Source organism: Panthera tigris, chromosome E2 (assembly GCF_018350195.1).
Source record: "Panthera tigris isolate Pti1 chromosome E2, P.tigris_Pti1_mat1.1, whole genome shotgun sequence".
In the NCBI taxonomy this organism is placed as follows: domain Eukaryota; kingdom Metazoa; phylum Chordata; class Mammalia; order Carnivora; family Felidae; genus Panthera; species Panthera tigris.
The window spans coordinates 7,341,365-7,358,458 of NC_056674.1; the positions used below are offsets into that span (position 1 = coordinate 7,341,365).

The window sequence follows — 17,094 nt, forward strand, 5'->3', positions numbered from 1 at the left end:
CACCAAGGAGCTAATCAACTCCTGTCTACAGCTGGAGGGTCACAGCCTTGTCTGGACCCAGTGGTCAGTCCTGCAAGGTGGAGGATTCTTTAGGTGTGTGAGCATCTGGGGCATAAGAAAAGACGGGGGCCACGGTGAGGTGAAGGCAGGATTCCTTCATGGATTCACTGACTGATTCTCCAAATACTTGGTGAACATCTGTGTTGGGGGACCTGAAGACAAGACACATGGGGCTGACCTGGTCCATCCTGCAACAGGGACCCCACCCAAGGTGCCACTTCCTCTGCAGATACACTGTGCTTTCACTTTGTCCCTGTTAGGTTCACAGCTGCAGGCATGTGTGACTTTGCAATGTCTCTGCTGGCCTACTGCTGGTTATTTTCTAAATATTCAAGGATGGGTCCATTTTTTTTTTTTTTGCTTCTGTTATGCTGATTCATGAAGTTTCAGTGGCATCTCCAAATGGAAAACCATGTAGCGTCTTCATGTCAAACAAAAGGGAGAACACAAGTTCATGAGCCAGTGGACACTCTTTTCCATGAATGCTGTCTATACAGTCATTTGTGGACTGAAGCAATATGTTTGGTTGTTCATCATACAGATTAACATTTCCCGTCAGGTAAAAAATCTGATTCTCAAGGTGAAATTGGCTCAAAACACATAATATTCCAGAAAACATGAGTGGAATGAATATACGGCTGCAATTAAAATTTTAGGTTCTGCTCATGTATTTTTCCATCTCACTCTGTGGAGTATACATCTGGCAAATCCTTGATGTCTCTATTTACAATATGCATATATAATAGCATTTGCCGTCAACCATTTGTAAAATCTTCAAAACACAATAGTATCTGAATAAATGTTCCATAAACATTACTACCATAGAGACACTTTTGCACCTTATCTGATAAGTGAGGAATTGAGTCTCCAATAAGTGAAATCATACCTTATTCTGGATTATTAAAAATGTATGATTGTGGCACATAATGGAGAAGCCAATGCAGTTGGTTTTACAGTAAAGAAAGTTATACCATTTTCATGGACTGGGAGGATCTGTGAGTTCTCATTATGTTTCTTTAATGAACTTTGTACTTTTTATAAGACAGAATATAACTACTTGAAGTGTGCCTTTCTATGAATCCTGACAAATGTATACCTCCACAATCCGGACGTGAACGTAACCACCATCTCAGCTGGGTTTCTGGCACCTCTGTGCAGCTCATCAAGCCATCTCCAGCCCCAGGTAACATTGATCTGTTCCCTGCATGGTGAATTAATTTTGCCAATTTGAGAATTTCCTAGAAATGTACACTTTGTGTCTTCTGTATTCTCTCACTCAGCACAATAATTTTGAAATTGATCCAAGTCATATTTATAGTTCATAATGCGTTTATTACTATGTATTATGCCATTCATGGGTATATTGTAATCTTTTATTTATTCACCTATTGATAGACATTTGAGATTTTCAAGTTTCGGCTATGAATAGGAAGGTGAAACCTTTTTATGGACATGTTTATACTATATATATATAGCATATATATAGTATAAAAACTATATATATAGTTTATAGATATATAGTTTATATATAGTATAAAAACTATACTATAGTATATAAACTATACTATAGTATATAAACTATACGATACTATAGTATATAAACAAGTTTGGGCAATAAATAGGAAGGTGAAACCTTTTTATGGACATGTTTATATACTATATAAACTATATATGTATATATATATACACATATATATGTATATACATATATACACATATATATGTATATATATATACATATATATATAAAACACATATATATGTATATACATATATACACATATATACATATATATATATATATATATATATATATATATATATATATAAAACACTCCCATGAGTATATAAAAGAAGGATATTTGTGAGGCTGACATAACAATGTGTGTCAACTATACTTCAATAACAAAATAGACATAAAAACTGCTAAAAGAGAAAAAAGAGTCCCTCCCCAAAAGTGTCATTATTAGGTCAAAGAGTAACTGCGTGTCTCACACTAGCAGGAATTGCTACACTACTCTCCATAATGGTTTTAACCTTTACTACTCCTATCCACAATATTTCAGAATTCTGGTACCTCCACACTCTTGTTAATATTTGGTATTGTCAGCCTTTTAAAAATTTTAGCAATTTTGCAGAAGTTTAGTGGTATCTTGTGTTTTTTAATTCTTTTTTTGTTTATTTATTTTTAAGAGAGAGAGTGCGCGCGGGGAAAGGGCAGAGAGAAAAAGAGAGAGAGAGAGAATCTCAAGCAGGCTCTACCAGGTTGGCGAAGAGCCTGATGTGGGCCTCGAACTCAGTAACTGTGAGATCATGACCTGAGTCGAAATCGAGAGTTGAACACTTAACCGACTGGCTACCCAGGGGCCTCTTTAATTCTCAATGCATTTTAATTTTAGACATAGTGAGATTCACCTGTTAACATGTACAATTCTGTGAAATTTGACTGATATATAGAATTATGTAATCATAACCACAGTCAAGGTACTGAAGAGTGCCATTCCCCAAGATCTTCTTTCCTCCTGTCGCTTGGTGGCCGTGTCCTCCCTCCTCCCACAACCTCTGCAAAAATGCTGATCTGTTCTCCATCCCTCTTATTTTGCTGTTTACAGAATGTCATAGAAACGGAATCATGCAAGAGTCTGGCTTCATTCATTTGGCCTAATGCATTAGAAGGTCCTCCATATTGTTGAGTATATATGCTAATAATTTGTACAATCTTGTATACACTAACCCCCGGGAGACCATTGGGATTGTTTCCTGTTCTGGGGTGACTGTGAATAAAATAACTGTCAACATTCACATGCAGGTTTTGTGGGAACGTGTTTTTGTTTCCCCTGGGTAAATATTAGGCATTAGGTCCTCAGTCCCACATTTGGTGTAGGTTTGACTGAGACACGATTGCTAAACTGTTCTCCACAGTGGCTGTACCATTTGGTGTTTCCACCAGCAATGTGTGTGGTAGGTCCTGGTTGCTCCACACTCTTTCGTATTGGATATTACCAGGATTTTTCTCTTATTTTCGTTTGGATTCTTTAGCCTTTGTAAGAGGAGTGCACTGGTATCTCATCCTGGTTCTAATCTGTGATTTCCTAAGGACAGGTGATGCTGGGCATGTTTTCATGTGCTCATTCTCTATCCATTTTCCTTCTTTGGTGACGTGGTTGATTGAATCGTTGGCTGCTTTGTTTTTACTGAAGCAAAATATGCATAACAGAACCTCTACCCTTTTAACCATTTTAATTGTTTAGGTCAAGGGCATTGTAGGGCGACCACCACCACCACTATCCATCTCTACAACCTTTTTCATCATCCCAATGTGACATTTTGTGCCTGTTAAATTAATAAGCTTCCATTCCCCCACCCATCTCCTGACTTTCACAGCCCTCATTGTATTTTCTGTCTGTAAACTTGAGCTCTCTAGATACTTGGGGTAATGGAATCATACAGTATTTGTCCTTTTGTGACTGGCTTATTTCACTCACAGTAACGTCCTCAATCCACATTGTAGAATGTGTCAAACGTTCATTCTTTTTAAGACTGTGTAATATTCCACCTTTTGTTTTTGCGTTTATCTGTTGTTAGACCCTTGGGTTGTTTCTGCCGTTTTCACTGTCATGAATCATGCTGCTATGAACATGGATGTAGAAATATCTATTCAAGTTCCTGATTTTGAGCTTTTGTGTATATACTCAGACATGAGGTTCCTATCTCCTATGGTAATTCAATTTTTAATTTAAAAAAAAATTTTTTTTAACGTTTATTTATTTTTGAGACAGAGAGAGACAGAGCATGAACGGGGGAGGGGCAGAGAGAGAGGGAGACACAGAATCAGAAGCAGGCTCCAGGCTCTGAACCATCCGCCCAGAGCCCGACGCAGGGCTCGAACTCATGGACCGCGAGATCGTGACCTGAGCTGAAGTCGGACGCTTAACCGACTGAGCCATCCAGGCGCCCCTCAATTTTTAATATTTTGAGGAACTGCCATACTGAATTCCACAGCCAATGCACCCTTTATAATCTCAAGAGCAAAACACAGGACTTCCACATTCTCTGCATCCTTGTCAACACTTGTGATTTCCTGGGTTTTGTTTTGCATTGTTTTTCATGATACCATCACTGTGTGGTTGCAATCTGCATTTGGCTGATATTAGATTTTGACCATCTTTTCATGCACTTAGTGGTCATTTGTATACTTTGTGAAAAAAATCTATTCAAATCCTTTGTCAATTTGTAAACAGGGTTGTTTCGTTTCTCTCTATTTTTTACACAGTTAGGTTTCGTTTGTTTACTCATTGTTTGGTTTTGAGGGTCCTTGGTATATACTGGATACAACTCATTCATCAGATATATGTTTATAGGTATTTTCTCTCTGTCCGTCACTTCTCTTTTAGCTCTGTTAAGAGTGGCTTTTACAGAACAGCAGGTGCCTGGTCCCCAAGATGTGTGCCATGCCTGTGGTGACCCACTAGTGTATCAGGTCATGGAGGAACAAAGTAAAGGAAGTCTGGGGACCAATGGAGGCATTTAGGGGTGCAAAAATCACTTGATCAGTGCTGTGGACTGAACAATGTCCCCAAACTAACCTCTGTCTTAATCCCTGAAACCTGTAGATGTTACCTTACAAGGAAACAGGGTCTTTGCAGATGTGATGAAGTTAGAGATATGGACTTGGAGATCATCCTAGATTATCTAGGTTGGGCCCTAAACCTATCACAGTGTCCTTCTAAAGGGGAAGCAGAGGGTGACCTGCTACACACAGAGTAGCATGAGGCGACATGACCAGAGAAACCCTGAGTGGAACAGTGACACCACAGATTAAGGAAGCCAGCAGCCACCATCACCCAGAAGAAGCAGGAGGAGTCTCTCCTTGAGCCTCAGGAGGGTGTGGAGCCCAACCAGTCCTGATTTCTGTTCAGCAAAACTGAATTGGGATTCTGGCGTTCAGAATACAGTACCCCAAGTTGTGTCCCTCGGGCATAATGACCCTTTCAGACTGAAAGAATTTTAAAAATCGCAGTTGAGGAAGGACTTTGTGACCTTCCCCTGCAGTGGGTCTCACTGAGAGGTGCCCTCCCTCTACCCGGAGGAAAGGAGCATCACATCTCTGAAGACAGATGGACAAAAGCCAGATGAAAAGATGGCCTTGCCAAGCCCTCTGTTACTACCCACAGCTCAAACTCTGTTCTTCTGGGTGTGGCCCTGAGTTTCCACTCTTCATCAGATCTATCTTTAAAAAACCACTGAGATTTAACCATTTATTTGGGTCTTCATTTCCTTATGAGGGATACATAAATCTCATATTAAATACACTTTCATGCTTTCCTGTCCTTCACCTGTCCTGTGTTACAGGTCCCAGGGGAGAACTTAGCAGGGCAGAGGGAAGAAATGTGCTTCATTCCTTACACAGCTTTCTGGCCTCCTTGTGAGGGATTGATTACATTTCCTTTGTTTTAAGACACTGAGAGTGTGTCCTTTGTGACAACGGCCCTCAGAAGCTGATACAGGAGGGAAGTCGGAGATGCCCTCTCCAGGAGCAATGCTGAGAAACAGAGAGCAACCCTCCCTCTCCAGACCCTTCTTAGCTCTCTCTTTTTCCCCCACACACCACACCCATTATCTCGGAGAAAAATCCTGTTTGTTTTATCCTCATAATGTGTCCAAAATAAATGCCCACTCTCTTTGGTTTGAGCCAACATCACTTCCTGTCTGCAGTAGGCATCATTTCCCTTCCCCATCTCTGTTGTGCTGTCATGGACCCATTCAGGCCAGTCCTGAGCAGAGCAGCCACAGGGATCCTATTAAAAGGAAAGTTCTATCATATCTCTGCTCTCCTCAAAGGCTTCAGATTGTTGCATTTTCAGCAAGGCTCACATGGTCTGCACCCCCACTGGGTGTCCACCCCCTCTGGGTCTCTTCCCCTATGAGGTCTGCACACCCACGGGGTCTGCACCATCCACCCAGCATCCCCACCTGACGCTCCTGTGCTCTCAATCTTGGCCACTTGTTTCCAGTGAAACACCAAGCCAGCTCCCACGTCAGAGCTCTTACACTCACTGTGCCTTCTTTTCCATTTTCTTGGAGTAATTTTCTCTTAAGCAAACACAGAACCTGCCTTGTCACTGCCTCAAGTCTTTGCTCAAATGTCACCTCCTCCTACTCTTGGTTGTAGAACATGCTCCCCAATATGTCACGTGCCGCTCAGTCTACATGGTTTCTCTCCAAAAACATTTTCTACCCAGTGTGCTCTGTATTATTTCCTCTTTGTTTCTTTTGATTTCTATCCTTCTTGTCTACAGAATGACATCTTCTTGATTATAATGATTTTTTTTTTTGCTATGTTCACGGATGCACCCTGACACCTACAAGGTGGTGTGTCAATAGTACTTGTTGAAGGAGTCTGTAAATAGCTGAATATTACTTCACTCAAAACCATATGAGACTCTCACTCTCACACACACACTTGTGCATACACACAGCTGGGTGGCATTTACTACTGAGCCTGAAGGTGACCAGGACTTGGAGATGCAGGAATGGGGAAAGTCTCATGCAAAGTCTTATAGTCAAAAGATCTCTAACATGGCTGGGTGTGGAGAAGTTGCAAGATGCAGGGAGAGCTAGGGATCTGGGTGGGGAGCCCAGAAGGGAACAGACCATGCCAGGTCTTCGAATCTAGCCTGTTTGCACCTCGGTCTTGGCCATGGAGAGGAATTGTAGCTCTTCATACTGTGGAGGAAGTGGACAATAATGGCGTCCTGAGGGGCACCTGGGTGGCTCAGTCGGTTAAGCGGCCGACTTCGGCTCAGGTCATGATCTCGCGGTCTGTGAGTTCGAGCCCCGCGTCGGGCTCTGTGCTGACAGCTCAGAGCCTGGAGCCTGTTTCAGATTCTGTGTCTCCCTCTCTCTGACCCTCCCCTGTTCATGCTCTGTCTCTCTCTGTCTCAATAAATAAACATTAAAAAAAATAATAATAATGGCGTCCTGAGACTCCTTCTGGAGGCCTGTGTTGAGGAGGCAGGTGGGTTAGAAGCCTAGAGAAGAGACCACAGGAACAAGCAGGGTCAGGATGGGGAGGAGACGAGCATGAGGATGAGCAGGAGGAAGGATGGACAAGACTGAGTGATGTGTTGGATCAGGCAGAACAGAGGGAGGTCACGGTGGAGAACCACACCCCAGTTCTGGCCTTAAAGATGAGGCCATGCCAGCCATGTGAGGGAATTCCAGTGGAGATGAATGTTCAAGAGGAATGTGGCAGCTCAACCTCGGCCATGCTAAGTGAAGCAATCCTGGGGCCATCCTGGAGGAGGTGATGGTGGGATGTTGGGTGGTGGGCTGCCCACATCACTCACCTGAGGGATTAACTGGGGGTGGTGTTGGCCTCCTCCACGCCCCCCGCAGGCCTGGCTGTCTCCTTCCTGAGGAATCTCAGTCTAAGAGAAGACACCAGGGCCTTTTGGTCTGGTCCTGGGAATGCAGGACCAACTGATTCACTCCGGTTCCCAGATAAGGGGCTGGAGGGCAGACTAGGTGGGAGAGTGCAGGTCTGGCCCCATAGCCGGCCATGAGCACAGCAGGCGCAGCCCGTCCTGTTCTGGACACTGTGGAATCCTCACACCTGGTCAGCCTCCCCCCTGCCCTGCCCTCTGACCTGTTCAGTCCCTCCTGCACTGGGTCTGAGACTCAGCCACATGTCCCCACCCTCCCCATGCTTCCCCTCCCCCTGGGGCAGTGCTTACATGAGGATGATGAAGCAGAGGAGGAAGAGCAGGGTCTTGACAGTCACTTCCCCAGTGGCTACTAGAGCCACCATGTCAGGGACCCTGACTGTCCTGTAGGAACATGGGATGAGGACAAATTCATGTGCTTGATTGCAACCCTGAGTCCTCTGCTCCCTGCAGTATTCTTGACATTGGTTCTCAAGTCCTTCCTGCACCATTGGATGGGGGACCACCTGTGCCTGGGCCTCACCCCACTCTGTGCCCTGGCTTTCCAGCAGTAGGATGGGAAAAATATGCATAAGTGGGACTTCATCGAAATGAATCCTTTTATTCATCTATTAGCCCTATTGAGAAAGTAAAAAGCCAACCTATTGAGTAGGAGAAAAAAATTACCAATGATAGATCTGATAAGGGAGTAGTATCCAGCACATAAAAAGAACACTTACAACTCAACAACAAAAAGACAAACAACCGAATTTAAAACCAGACGTTTGCAACAACGTGGGTGGAACTAGAGTGTATTATGCCAAGCAAAATAATCAGAGAAAGAGAGATATTGTATTATTTCACTCATATGTGGAATTTAAGAAACAACAGATGAACGTAGGGGAAGGAAAGGAAAAAGAAAACAAAAACAGAGAGGGAGGAAAACCATAAGACACTCTTAAAAACAGAGAATATACTGAGGGTGCTGGAGGGGAGGTGGTTGGGGGACAGACTAGATGGGTGATGGGCATTAAGAAGGGCACTTGTTAGGATGAGCACTGGGTGTTATATGCAAGTGATGAACCCCAAAATATACTCCTGACACCATTATTACACCATATGTTAACTAACTTGGATTTAAATTTAAATAATAAATAAATAAATAAATAAATAAATAAATAAATAAATAAATGTCTGGAATGGGGTCCAGCAACCTACATTTTACAGATTTGCCAGGAGATTTTCCTCCACAACAGCGTTGGATAATCACTCTCTTAAATAACATGTAACATTTTACAGTAGCAAACTCAAAAATACACTGAAAAATAATAACATAAAATAAAAATAGGAACAGGACTTAAATAAGTTCTGCAGAGAAGATATACATATGACAAATATGTCCAAAAACAAAACAAAAAAAAGAACGACATCATTAGTCATTACGTAAATGCAAATCAGACTGCACTGACGTACTCCTTCACACCCACTGGTAGGCTATCATTATTTTTTAAAGGAAAATAACAATACTGGTGAAAATATTTAGAAACTGGAAGCCTCACACACTGCTGATAGGAATGTAAAATGGTGTTGTCACTGTGGCAAACAGTCTGGTATTATCCTCAGAAAGTTAAGACATAGAAACCACCTTTTGAGCTAGCATTTACACTCCTGAACATATGCATTTGACCTAGCATTTACACTCCTGAAATGGAAAACAGTGTTCAACAACAACATGTCCTCTGATGTTCATAGTAGCATTCTAACAGCCCCAAGAAGAAGCCACCCAAATGTCCATCTGCTCATAAATGGAAGAACAGAATGTAGTACATCCATACAATAGAACGACAAAAGAGAATTAGTACTCATACATGTTCTACGTGTGATCCTTGGAAAGGTTTTGTAAAATGAAAGAAACCAGACACCGAAGGCCACACTTTGGGGGATTTCATTTAGTTGACATATTCCACAGTAGGCAAATCACCAGAGACAGAAGTCAGATTAGTGGTTTCCCGGGGTCAGGAGGAGGGGGAATGCGGGGGTCATTGCCTAACAGGTATGGGTGTCCCTTTGGGGTGATGACAATGCAGGGTGGATGGAATCAGGCAGTGGTGATAGTCGCACAACATTGGGACATCCTAAAAGCCATCTATTGTGCACTTAAAAATGGCTGCAATGGAGAGTTACCTTTTAGGTGAATTTTTCCTCAAAAAAAAAATAATGCATATCCATAAAAATACCATATGGAGAGATTGGTTCCCACCTGGTTCTGGCAAAGATCAAAAAGTTTCACCCCATTCAGAGTTGGTGGAAACACATACTTTTCACCCCGGCTGTTGGGAATATAACCTTGTCTACCCTCTGTGGAGAAAACTTGGCCATGTCTCTCAAAAGTAGAAAGAACATAAGGGGCACCTGGGTGGCTCGGTCAGTTGGGCATCGACTTCGGCTCAGGTCATGATCTTGCAGTCCGTGAGCTCAAGCCCCACGTTGGGCTCTGTGCTGACAGCTCAGAGCCTGGAGCCTGCTTCGGATTCTGTGTCTCCTTCTCTCTCTGCCCCTCCCCTGCTCACACTTTGTCTCTCTCTCTCCCTCATTCTCTCTCTCAAAAAAAAAAAAAAAAAAAAAAAAAAAAAAAACGTAAGATCCTGCTCTTCTGTTTCTAGAAATTTATCCCATAGACCTAGACACACACACATGGAATGAGATACAAGATTATCAACTGCAGTTCTTCTGTTGGTGGAATAAAATGGACACCGTGATTTTCCATTAGTAGAAAATGCATGCAGCAGAACCCATCCATGTGAAGGAATACTGCACAGTCATGGATAAGAAGGAGGACAGTCTGTGCCACTGATAGCAAAGGGCCCCTATATCCTTAGTGCAAACACTGCAATGCTCAGAGCAGCCCACGGACCCTGGTCATTTGCCAGGAGGGGACTGGGTATCTGAGGACAGATTCTGCTGTGCATTCTGAATACTTGTCCATGTGAACATATTACCTGTACAGAAGTATTAAATAAGTACTTGTTAGGGAAAATAAAAGACAGAGCAGGAAGAGTCATCAGGAGTCACATGATAAGGTGCCTGGAGAGGCAGATGGCCAGGTGGCCCTGTTCTACTGGTTCTCCTGGTAACAGGGGGGAGAGCAGAAATGGGGGACGGAGGGGCCGTTGGGGACAGCTGCTCACAGGGCATGGGAGCTGGAGAGGAGGAGGGACCACTGGGTTCACCCACAGGGGTTCCTGGTCCCCAGAGTCAGTCAAAATGAGGCAGGGACCCAGCTCTTTCCTGAGCTTGGAAGAGGCCCAAGTCCCTACAGCCTGGGAGAAGGCTGCTTCCTACCTGTGCTGTGTCCCAGGCAGACCCTGAATGATGGGTTCTGTGTGGCACCTAGGATGGAAGGACGGGATTTCCCTCTTCAATGGGGTGGGGTGATGTGAGATACATGTAGACATCCCCCCACCACCAGAAGCCACAGAAACACGGGAGAGACAGGGCTTGAATCCTTCTAGGTCCCCTACTCAGCCAGGGCTCCAGGACTAAAGCATCAGCATCAGCACCCAGACCTGGACCTCCTGCCCCTCATCCCCTCAGGCACCCAGGTGGTCCCGGCCCCACACTCACAGGTGACATTGAGCTGGACGGTCCCTTCCACCACACCAATTGTAGGGAACTTCACCTGACAGGTGACGTTGGTGCTGTGGTCCTGGAGCCGTGGGGTGAGAGTGAGCACTGAGGAGAGGTGAGTCCTGGAGTCCAGGCAGGTGAGGGAGGCTGACGTCCAAGAGAAGATGGGGGGTGTGCCCCGCTCACAGGCTCAGGGCACAGAGCGTGTCAGGTTACTGGGGGGTGTCCAGACTCCAGGGTCTTAGGGATGAGGATGTCAGGTGTGTGGGTCAGGGCTGGGGGAAATGGGGAGACACGGGGATCAGAAGGTGGGTCCACAGTGTGGCCCTGAGAGAAGCCTCAGGATTTGGTCCAGCTCCTGACTCTGAGGCCTGACATATGTTACCCCCAACCCGTCCCAGGTTGTCCTGGGACCTTACCCATCACTTGCACAGAGCGCTGGGTCTGTGTGTAACTATATCTCAAATAAGGCCCTCTTTCCACCCTAAAGACATATGTCCCCAAGTCACTTCTCCGTGCATCTCTGATATCCAGGAAGCAATTGTAGTCCCGGGGGTTTCCAAGGAGGTGGAATCAGCCCTGGGTCTCCCGCTGCAATTGTTGACGGGGGTTGTTTGTGGCCACTGGAGCATCCCGGTGTATACTGACCCCTTCCTGAAACCAGTATCCGTGAGCTGGGGCATTGTCACTGTATTGGACCAGGGGGTAAGAGAAACTGGAGTGCACGAAACACACACAGGCCCTTCTGCACCGTCACGGACTCTCGCACTCGCAGCTGGAAGCTGGGATCCTGAGCCCGGGACCCTGCAGGGAATCGAGGGTCAGTAGCGGCCCCCGCCCGCCTGGCCCTCTCCCCTCCGCCCACTCACCTGCCCACAACAGGGGCAGCAGCAGAGGCAACAACATCTTAGAGACAGATGTCTGGGTTTCCTGTGGGTGAAGAAGGGAAGGCAGAGGGAGGCTGAGGGGGGCCCACGGGAAGCTGGGGAGGAGCACGAGGCCTCATGGTTTCGCAAAAGGGGAACTGCCGCTGCGGAGCTCACCCCCTCTCTGCACAGAGCCTGTGACACCCTGAAAGACCAGACCCAGGCCGGACGCCTAGTGACTATGTCCCCGACATGGCCGCAGAAAGAAGTCCCCGCTCTAACCTCAGACCACGCATCCTCCCCTTGAGTAAATTATGTTTTCTAAGATGAAACATAGGGGTTTCATCAAGCTACTGATTGACGCATTCTTCCGAAGTCTGAGGCGGGAGGAAGGGGAGTGTGAGAGGCATGGAAAGTGGGAGTTGAAGAGGGAGGGCTTCTCTCAGGTAGGGGCCAGAGGCAGGAGCCCTCAACCCTGTGGAGGCTTAGAATGACCTGGGAGCATTTTACCCCTCCCCAAACCAATTCATCAGAGTCTCTGGGGATGGTGTTTGATGCTACGCATTTATATAGCACAGCAAGGCTGACAGCCAATGGTTAATAGGTGACCAGTGAGAAACGTTCTGTATACACTGAGGCCAAACATGTTAGAGATCCTCAGACACAGTGGTTCTTAAACTTCACGTGCATCAGAATCTCCTGGAAGACTTGTTCAAACACAGATTGCTGAGCCCCACCCCCAGAGTTTCTGATTCAGTAGGTCTGTGACCACCAGGCCCAACATTTGCATTTTTAACAAGGTCCAGGTGACTCTGATAATTGCTGATCTGGGACCACACTTTGGCAGCCAATCGGCTGAGGCCACGACCCTTCCCCAGCCAATCGGCTAAGGCCATGATCCCTATAAAACCTTTGTGCTTTTGAAACTCTCCCTCTCTCCCTCTCTCCCTCTCTCCCTCTCTCCCTCTCTCCCTCTCCCCCTCTCCTCTCTCCCTCTCTCCCTCTCTCCCTCTCTCCCTCTCTCCCTCTCTCCCTCTCTCCCTCTCTCCCTCTCTCCCTCTCTCCCTCTCTCCCTCTCTCCCTCTCTCCCTCTCTCCCTCTCTCCCTCCGGTATCTCACCACTGCCTCAGGTGCAGGTAGGGGATTTAGCTCGAGCTAGCTCGACTAAAGGCTCTTTGCTTTTGCATCAGACTTGGCTCCCTGGTGGTCTTTGGGGATCATGAATTCTGGGCATGACAACCCCTCGGCCTGAGACCCGGGAGACCCACCCAGGGAGGACAGACCAGGAGCAGACCTCCGGGCACTTCCCTCTGTCACCGGAGCCTGGTTCACAGGGATGTGGGTCCTGCCTGTGGGGGCGGCCTTGACTTTGCTGGAGGCCTATCCTGATGGGGAAAAGTGCAGCAGTGATGTCTGAGATCTCCTCAGCACGAGTGCTGGAGAGTGGGTGTCCTAAGTCTTGCTGCTCAGGCTGTGGGCCCATTTGCTCTGGGGAAGCAGTCACTTCTTGGCCTGGCTCGATTTATAGCCTCTATGGTGTCTACACCTGTTATTCTTTTTTTGTTTTCTTTCCAAAATAGGAAAGGCTTTTTTCTCTTTCTTTCCTTCTTTCTTTCCTTCTTTCTTTCCTTCTTTCTTTTTCTTTCTTTCTTTCTTTCTTTCTTTCTTTTCTTTCTTTCTTTCTTTCTTTCTAATTTAATTTACATCCAAGTTAGTTAGCATACAGTGCAACAATGACCTCAGGAGTAGATTCCTTAGTGCCCCTTACCCATTTAGCCCATCCCTCCTCCCACAAGCCCTCCAGTAACCCTCAGTTTGTTCTCCATATTTATGAGTCTCTTCTGTTTTGTCCCCCTCCCTGTTTTTACATTATTTTTGTTTCCCTTCCCTTATGTTCATCTGTTTTGTCTCTTAAAGTCCTCCGATGAGTGAAGTCTTATGATATTTGTCTTTCTCTAATTTCGCTTAGCATGATACCCTCCAGTTCCATCCACGTAGTTGCAAATGGCAAGATTTCATTCTTTTTGATTGCCAAGTAATACTCCATTGTGTGTGTGTGTGTGTGTGTGTGTGTGTGTGTGTGTGTGTGTATACATATATATATATACCACATCTTTATCCATTCATCCATCGATGGATATTTGGGGTCTTTCCATACTTTGGCTATTGTTGATAGTGCTGCTATAAACGTGGGGGTGCATGTTTCCCAGGAAGGCTGTATTTTTAAGACTAAACAAATAGCACAAACGTAGACCTGGCATTCTTAAGCAGGGGCATTGCCTGCACCCCACCCCACCCCCCAGCCAGGGGACCATTAACAGTGTCTTGACACATTTGATTTTCATAGGTTAGGACGAGGGTGTGTCTGGCAATTGGTGGGTTGAGACTAGGGATCCATTTAAATATATCCTCTGATGTGCAGGATGGCTCCCACTGCAAAAAATCCTTCGGCTCCAAGGTTCAGTAGTCCTGAGGTTCAGAAAGCCTGGTCTAGAGGCGCCTGGGTGGCTCTGTCAGTTAAGCATCCGACTTCAGCTCAGGTCATGATCTCACGGTTCGTGAGTTCAAGACCTGAGTTTGGCTCTGTTGCTGACAGCTGGGAGCCTGGAGCTTGGTTCAGATTCTGTTTTCTTCTCTCTGCCCTTCCCCTGCCAGCACTCTATCTCTTAAAACATTTCTAAAATGTAAAAAAAAAAATTCCTGGTCTAGACCTGAGAGACATCTTCCAGGAGTGGGGTCTTGGAGGTTCTGCATGAGTGTCCAGCCTGTGAAAGATGAGTAAGGGTCTTGGGTGAAGTGAAGAAGACAGCTGCTCATTCACTCACTCAACAGGTCCAGGGTGAACATCTGCTCTGTGTTACGGCTGGAGGCAACGGGGAGGCACAGCAAACCCAGTTCCTGCCCTTGAGATGCACCCCATCGGGGGCAGAGACACACGGTCCACAGGCACCTGCCTGGTAGAGGCCATGAGGGCCACGGGGCTGGAGGCTCTGTCGGCAGGTGCTTCGGGGGCACGAATGACCAGAGTGGACATGGCCTGGACTCTCAAGGGACAGGAAGGAAAGTTCCCTGCTATAGGACCCTGCTGTGGACCCAAGGTCGATGCAGAGGCAAAATTGGGCCGAGCAGGGCAAGAGCTGTTTGCACCTCACGCTGTGGTCTCCCTGCTCACATGGCCCTCCAGGGCCTCCAGGTCTCATGTGGGCCTTGTTTCCCACCCCCTTGCTCCTGCCCTGCCACATAGTCATCCTGCCAGCCCAGCTGGAGGCCAGGCCTGCACCCACCGAAGGTGTTAGCTTCAGGCAGTGCAGGTGTCTAAGTGCCTTCCAGACGCTGCTGGCTCCTTGCCATCAGCTCTCTGACCTCCTCTGTGGGCAGACTGGCTTGTCCATTCCACCCCACTCATTGGACATCTGTGAGTCCAATGTCATGCTCGCCGCATCGGTGAGGGAGGGCTTCCCACCCGAAGGTGATGGGGACACTGAACGTGTGACACCCACTGCTGGACAAATGACGTCAATAGCAGTTTATCAGTCACATGTATCCATTGCCTTGGGGACGAGGACGCACACAACGCCGACCCCATGGGGGCTGCACCCAGGAACACAGTGGACAACCAGGGCACGTGGGAGGCTGGCTCTGTAGCGACAAGAGTAAGTGGTGACTCATGGTTCCTGCTGGTGGATTCGAAGGGCTTGTTTGAATAATTCCATGGGCTGAAAGGGAACTCGTCTTAGTCCGCTCAGGCTTCCGTAATAAAACACCATAGGGGCGCCAGGGTGGCTCGGTTGGTTAAGCGTCCGATTTCGGCTCAGGTCATATCTCATGGTTTGTGGGTTCCAGCCCCACGTCAGTCTCCACACTGTCAGCACAGAGCCTGCTTGGGATTCTCCCTCTCTCTGCCTCCCCTCCTCTCTCTCTCTCTCTCTCTCTGCCCCTCCTCCTCTCTCTCTCTCTCTCTATCTCAAAATAAATAAATAAACATTCTAAAATAAAATAGAACAAAATAAATACCATAGACTGGAGGTGCTTGAGCAACAGAAATTTATTCCTCACAGCTCTGGACGGTGGGAAGTCTGAGATTACAGAGTCAGCAGATTGGGTTCCTGGTGAGTACATACTTTCTGGCCTATAGGCGGCCACCTTCTCACAGTGTCCTCACATGACCTTTCCTCTTTACAAGGATGTGGTGACAGGAAAGAAAGGGGGGAGGGAGGGAGGAAGAGGGATCACTCTCTCTTCCTCTTTTTACAAGGTCACCAATCTTAGGACTCCCCTCCTACGATCTCATTTAATCTTAATTATCTCTGAAAATACAATCACATTGGAGGTTGGGGCTCCATCGTATGAATTGGGGGGGGGCACAATTCAGTCTATGTCATTCAGGTTCCATGGGGACCCCACATTCCATCCTTGTCCTCTCTGTAGGCAGTTTCATATCTGTCACATGCAAGGAAAGCAAGCCATATAAGTCATTATATTCTGCATTTCCTCTTTTCACTCGAAAGACTTCTGTCGCATCCTCCATCATCCTGTGGTCCATGATGCTCAAGGCACAGTTATATTTCCTAGGGTCTCCAAGGAGGCAGAAGCATCCTGGAGTCACGACCTGTCATAGGTGGTCCAAGTGGGTCGTGGCCACTGGGGCATCCTGACCGGGTTGTCCCTGCTCTGGACCCAGAAGCCATCCTGAGGGTAGGAGATGTTTCAAGACGTGGGGGCGCATGGCTTTCTTGTATCATCACAAACTTGCTGGTCCACTTCCAGCTTGAAATTCTGATGCTCAGCCTGTGCCCCGGTGGGGTGGGGGGGGGAGCGAGCGTCTCTGCCTCAGCCCCCCTGCCATACCTGCTCACCCCTGGATGGCAGGGACAGCTGCAGCTCTGGGAAGCGATGGGCCAAACGCTTTGCTGGGATTTTCTCTCTCAAGGAATCATGAGCCGTGGGACCAAGAGGAAGTTCCGACAGGAAGGTGAAGTGACATTGATGTATGTGTGCAGAAACGGAGCCTCAAACCCGTTCTCTATCAGAGCTAGACTGTCTTAGGAGATTGTGCTCTCTCCCCATTTTTCAGAGGGGGCTGCTGAAATTCAGAGAGGGCAACAGACATGCCCTAA

General features: G+C 46.8%; 1 pseudogene; it reads right to left on the minus strand.

Moving 5' to 3' along the window:
- Positions 1 to 10,599: 10,599 nt before the first annotated feature.
- Positions 10,600 to 12,022, minus strand: LOC102953636 (annotated as a pseudogene).
- Positions 12,023 to 17,094: the final 5,072 nt, after the last annotated feature.